At 42.4% G+C, this 6,701-nt stretch overlaps 1 protein-coding gene across 9 annotated transcripts in view; it reads right to left on the bottom strand.

The window, feature by feature from the left end:
* The window catches only part of usp54 (ubiquitin specific peptidase 54), an 89,006-nt gene that overhangs the window by 82,127 nt on the left and 178 nt on the right, over positions 1–6,701 (bottom strand). Inside the window, exon 1 of one of the 9 annotated variants that reach the window (XM_033012705.1) lies at positions 5,554–5,576. The exons of 6 other annotated variants lie outside the window; for them this stretch is intronic. The gene's annotated coding sequence lies outside the window, so the exon portion shown is untranslated. Of the gene's footprint in view, positions 1–4,039; positions 4,137–5,553; positions 5,577–6,701 lie in introns of those variants that run through there. 2 more of the 9 variants (XM_033012708.1, XM_033012703.1) reach the window with 2 other exon arrangements.

A 6,701-nucleotide genomic window follows, 5' to 3' on the forward strand; every position in this document is an offset into this window, starting at 1 on the left:
GGGCATCACACGCCTCAGCACTCGTGAGTAAGGCAAGGCAGCGCCTTTACCATCTCAGGCAATTGAGGAAATTCAGAGTGTCTCCGAGGATCCTCCAGTGCTTCTACGCAGCGGCGGTGGAAAGCATCTTGTCCGGGAACATTACCATCTGGTTCTCTCGATGAGATCGCCAGTTGAGCTCCATTCGGCGCGGCCTTGTCGGCTCCGGAAGCCGCGGTCTCGAGTAGGGAGGCGGCCGTTCCAGGGTTTCCATGCCGCTGAGAGGACTCTCCCGACGCCGGAACATCATCACCCGGCGAGGACGGCCTGGAACATCGGGTCTCCGTAGAGGCAACTGTGGAGGCCTCAATAGGCCCGACTATGAGTGGACATTGGGGATGGGACTGGACTTTGTGCCTTCCCCCATAATGGGAACCATTGTGGGGGGATGTTTTTATGTTAAAGCTATTTATTATTGTTATGTTTGTATTCTTTTTTATGTGCTGCATTGGCAAAAAGAATTTCACTACACCTAGGTGTATGTGACAATAAATCAACCTTTGAACCTTTGGTTTGGGAATTGCTCTGCCAAGGACAAGAAGGCTCTGCAGAGAGTAGTGCGTTCAGCCGAACGCACTATGGGAACTTCACTTGCCCCCCTGCAGGAACTATACATCAGGAGGTGCAACTCCAGAGCCAACAATATCATGAGAGACCCCTTCCACCCCTGCAACGGACTGTTCCAGCTGCTACGGTCAGGCAAACGCCTCCGTTGCCATGCGGTGAGAACAGAGAGGTTGAGAAGGAGTTTCTTCCCAGAGGCCATTCGGACTGTAAACGCCTATCTCACCAGGGATTAACTCTACTGAACGTAAATGTATATGTGTGTTATGATTGTGTTTATAGTTTGTTTGGTTGTTTGTCTTTTTGCACAAAAGTCCGCGAGCATTGCCACTTTCATTTCACTGCACATCTCGTATGTGTATGTGACAAATAAACTTGACTTGACTTGAGAGGAGAGAAGCTCAATGAGGAGATCCAGCAGAGAAGGTAAATAGAAAATTGGCAGCGAGTTGATTTAGTTAACTTGCCTCCAATTTTAGTGCGGAACCCACTATAAAAATTATTGAAAATTCACCATGACGGAACTGTTGTCTCGAATCTTTTTCAATTAACAATCAAATACAAAACTCGACAATCACTCTTCACAGAGCTGTCTGTTGTTTTGAAATTTGCATCAGAAGGGAAATTTTCAGAATCGAACATGGAAAATTAGAAAACAATTATCTACATCCTGTATGTGGTATGCAATAGATATGTATGACTTATCCATACAGACACAAAAATGACAGGTTACAATTGCCAAATTCTAAAATTTCTATAAATGTGTTGGCAAGATGAAGCAACTAATATCAGACAGCATGGACTAATTCCCAATGTTTCACTTTAAATCAACAATTTCCACAGCATCTTCTTAAATGCAAGCTAATTTCTCTTTTCCAGCCTGTGAAAGTCAAGCCCTTTCAGTTTGTCAGAACTATTTCAAAGCTTTTGCCCGAATGGCAAGTGAATAGCAACTCAATTTCAATCTAATTCAATAAACAAGAACACACCACAAATGGTTTTCTTGCCAATCAATGCCTGAATTCTAAATAAAACCCTTCTTCATGTTAAAATATCTCCATGATTTCAGCCCCCTTATCTTTGGCTTCCTGTAGTTGTAAAGAACAAATTGCATGATTTCCTCCGACTTTTATTCACCCCTTTCCTCTTCACAGTTATCGTTTCCTCAGCTGTCTGGACTCTTAGTTTTTGAATTATTTCCATTAATCTTTCTGCATCACTTCCTTTCATACCCCTTGTCAAAACTTTGCTTTACTTTTTGTTTGGCTCAGTGTCTTTGTTTGTTCTGTTACATTCCTGTGAAGTACCTTGAGATGTTTTGTAATGAGAAAGGTACCATATAAATACAAGCTGTTGTTTATACTCCCCAATCAGCCTTCTGGTTCATCTCTGCACTACATTTTCTGTCTGTCTTGTTTCTTTCTAACCAGAAGTAGACACAGCTTCAGAGTTTCTGGACTGATCAGAATAGCATCTATAGATTGCAAATTTCCTCTGGCTTATATTGAATTCAATATTCTATGAGGTTTGTTTACTTTTGAAACTTACTGTTTGTATCACTGAGCATAGATTCATCTGCAGACTAAAATTGTTTGAAATACTGAATAGACCAGTCAGTCAAAATGAACAAATAAAGTGCTGACGTCTGTCAATACTAATTAATGCTTTTGCTCTCAACAGATTCTGCCTGACTTACTGTTTTCTGCATTTTCTGTGCATATTGCACATTTGCCCCATTAGCAGTATTTTGCATATCTCTCAACCAATAACACGTTCACACCCATCCAGGTCAGAGCAATCCCATTGATTGGCAACAAACCGTCTATCCTAAATGTTCACTACGCCATTGCTAATGTGTACCTTGAATAAGAAGTGTATTGTAACAACTTGCCAAAATTCCATCAAATGCTTCTCATAAATCTGTGACCATCACATAGAAGAACAAAGATGGATTATTTGTGGACAATGACTGACAAATGGCAACATGCTTATGTTTACATTGATAAGCACAAATGCATCAAATAATACCATAGAATTTGTCCAGGTTTAAGTTAAATGCAGTTTCACTCATGAATAAAATTATTTCAATAACTCCATTTCATATTTCAGGAAATTCAGTACTTTCCAGACAAACAAAATTTTCTTTAATGGGAGGTGTGGTTCAAATGCAGGAATTAAGATAATCAAATAAATAATATTTACGTTGAAACTGATTTCAAACCAGTTGAACTTCAGAAAAATATTACAGCAGAACAACTCGTTACAGCCAACTCTTTGATGTAACGCTTTGTAAGTTTAAGGCAGAGAGCATAAACTCTTGGGACACAAAGTGCTGGAGTAACTCAGCAGGTCAGATAGCATCTCTGGAGACATGAATAGGTGACATTTCAGGTATTTGTGTCTTTGTGTCTTTTTTTTAAATATAAACCAGCATATGCAGTTCCTTGTTTCTAATACTCTCTGGTCAACTTCATGTTTACTGGCAGCCTAATATGCCCGTCTTGAGACTTTGAATTTTGGTCAATTAACATTTACAGTTACATTTATTGCCATCTTCACATATCACATATTAGTTATATGTAATAGTGTCCACATTCCAAAACCATATTTAAAACTGTTTGAAATGTTTAAGTTGATGAAATAGCCATTAACGGCAGGCACCACTTTTTAAATTTCATTATTTTCGAACATTTTTCTGGTAAATTATATCAGCTCACCAAAGAGCCAAAATGCGTCAATTTTTAATTACATACTTTGCTGTCATGGTGCAACTTTACAACCTTGCTGTTTTGTTTTCAGGTTTGATTTTAAAACTAGATTACCACCTGCTCACATCCTCAGGGATAGCAGATTTCTTGCTGGCAATATACAAAACACGGTTCATGCAAAGTAATTAGTTATAGAGTCATGCAGTTTGGAAACAGGCCCTTCAACACAACTTGCCATGCCGACCAACCATCTACACGAGTCACACCTGCCTGCATTTGGCCCATATCCTGCCAAACCTATCCTGTCCATGTACGCGCCCTCATCGGCCCTTTTGGTCATCTTAAAAAGACTCCATCAGATTTGAGAGACACGATCACACGTACAAAACCGTGCTCACAATCCTTAATCAGCCCTTGTCTATTAAACACATATATATTTATCCCTCAGAATATTATCCAGTAACTTTCCGACCACAGATGTTATACTCACTGGCCTATAATTCCCAGGCTTTTTCTTGCAGCCCTTCTTAAATAGAGGTACAATATTTTCTATCACCACAACCCTCTGACTTTTATGAATATGCCAGTTCTGAATCTATATGACTAAATCAACATGAATACCGTGCATCTTAATCATCTGGATTAGCCGACCATGAGGGACTTTATCAAAAGCCATATTAAAATCCATGTATACAACATCCATTGCCTTATCTACATCAGTCAAATACGTGAAATGGAACAGACATTTCATAGATTTTTGGAAACCTCATCAAGCTCAATGGGGTGGAGTCCTTCGATGAAGACAAGAAATGCATTTTGGAAGGTCTGGTGGAAGAGTGAATTCCAAAAACAAACGTGAAAAAGATAGGAAAACAACATATGGAGTAGAGCCATCAAAACAGTCAAGCTGTGGAGTCAATTGACTAACAATAATTAGTAATAACCTCTCCACAGAAATTGAAGGTTTAAGAATGGAAGTCAGAAATAGACCATGTGAAGATGAAAGGATGGAAAAGAGTATAATTAAATACTGTTAAATACTGTGTCAGTCTAGTATTTGAGCCAGTCTTGAACCAAAATTGCTTTGTATATCCCAAACGATGTAAGGCAGGGAATAGGTAGGAACTGATGTGTAGTAGAGAATTGCAGATGCTGGTTTAAATCAAAGATAGACACAAAATGCTGGAGTAACTCAGCAGGACAGGCAGCATCTCTGGAGAGAAGGAATGGGTCTAAAAAAAGGTCTCGACCCGAAATGTCACCCATTCCTTCTCTCCAGAGATGCTGCCTGTCCCGGAACTGATTGCTGGTGTGAATGAGTCAATGGAGAACTTAAGTATTTTACAGTAAGGTAGGGGTTTGGGTATTAAATTGGTTTCCATTTAAAGGTGGTTATGTTCAGGGCTACAGCAGAAAAGTACATGAGCAGAATAGAAAGAATGAAATACAAGAGTTTGGAATGAGAGAAGAGAGAAATAATTCAAAACACAAATTAATTTGTGTTTTAATTTGTGGTTAGGAATTAAGGACTGAAATTTTGGAACCAGAGAGAAAATTAAAGGCAGGTCAACAGGGTTAAAAAAAAGTCTAGATTACCACTGGTATCCAATTAATAACTGTAATACATTAATTACAAACGATATGGCATTCAATTTCAAACAGTAAAAAATAAAGCCAATACTCTCTGCGAACTCTTCAACACCACTTTTGATATTTGGTGAAAGCCTCATGTCACATTCAGCCCAATATCCACAATTAAAATCTTCATCTGGGGAGATATAGCTTGGAAATGCTGTACTGTTGAAAGTCAGCACCATAAATTTAAGCATTAAGATTGTCTCAGAGAAGCCTAGAAAACCACTTAAACATTAGCAGCAGATCTCCAATCATTTGTACTCAGCATTAAAAACTTAGCCCCTTTGTAAATATCATTTGTTTGTGCATCCTCCCCTCCTCATAACTTCATGATCAGCTTATTACTTGTGTTTGTGTCTTCCTTTAGTATGGACCAAATCAAACATGAACATTCAAGTATTAAAGAAGAAAAACTGTCAAAACAATGTAATACTTTCTGCGAATCACACAATACGACTATGAAGAGGTGGAGCTTGGGGAGGAATGGGCTGGATGGAGTAGAAACAGGCAGTTCCACTCAATTTGTCCATGCTGTCTGATACCCATCCACACTATCCCATATGCTGCATTTTACCCATATACCCTTAAATCTTTTCTATCAATATACCTGTTTGGATGGGGATGTGGGATCAAGCTGGGCAGAGGATGGCAGGGTGGATCGAGCAGTCTGAGAAGCCAGGTATGCGTGGTTGGGAGGGGTCAGGCGGGCATGGGACGCAGGTGATGTGTGAGGGGAGGTCGGGGTCCAGGGGGTGGGAGAGAAAATGATCGAGGCAGGCTTGGGCAGGAAGGGGTCAGGGGGCCAGCGAGGAGGGGGGAGAGTTCAGGGGGCAGACGGGGAAGAAAGGGGTCAGGGAACAGTGGGGAAGAAATGGGTCAGTCAATCGGGGGACAGACGAAAGGATCAGTTGGACGGGCAGAGATGTTGAATGGGTTGGTCGGGCAAGTGGGGGGGGGGGAGGGGGACGAAGGGGTCGGTTCGGCAGAAGAGGGCGGGGTGGGGAAGGGGTCAGAGAGCCGACAGGGGCTGGGGAGGAATGGGTCGGGGTTGCAAGTGCAGCAGAGGACCTATACAATTTGTGGGTAAAGAAGTGGGGGCATGGAGAGGGGAGTGGAACAGAGTGAAGATGCGGGGGGGGGGGGTGAAGGTTGGATACTGACCAAGTGAGGATCAGATGGGGCTGGGGCAGTGGGTGGATGGGATGGAGAGAACAGAGGAGGAGAAGGGGGAAACTGGTACAAGGGAATGAGAGGTGGAGGGAGAAACATTGGGCAGTAAGTGGGAAGGGGAATGGGAAAGGTGGGAAGCAGTTGGGAAGGATGACCGAGTTAGGGAGATGGGGGGGTACACAAAAATGCTGGAGAAACTCAGCGGGTGCAGCAGCATCTATGGAGCGAAGGAAATAGGTAACGTTTCGGGCCGAAACCCTTCTTCAGACTTGGGGGATAAGGTTTGGGGGAATTTGATGGGATACGAGGGGGATTGAGAGGGTGGGAAGGTGGCTTAGGGTAGCAGAGTTTGTACGGGTAGGGTGGGTGCAAGATTGGGGACGGATGGAGGGTGCTGAGGGAGGAGTAGCTGAGGGTGGGAGGTGTTTGTTGCTGCCCACTTGGTCACTGCCTCCTCCGGCCAGGTCAAGGGTCAATACCTGCCGTCCCCACAGATCGCAACCTTTGACAGTCCGTCCGGACACCTGCCGCCACTGAATACTGAACCACGCCGTCACCGAGCGGATGGTTGAGGTATGTATTCAC

This window comes from Amblyraja radiata, chromosome 37, assembly GCF_010909765.2.
Source record: "Amblyraja radiata isolate CabotCenter1 chromosome 37, sAmbRad1.1.pri, whole genome shotgun sequence".
In the NCBI taxonomy this organism is placed as follows: domain Eukaryota; kingdom Metazoa; phylum Chordata; class Chondrichthyes; order Rajiformes; family Rajidae; genus Amblyraja; species Amblyraja radiata.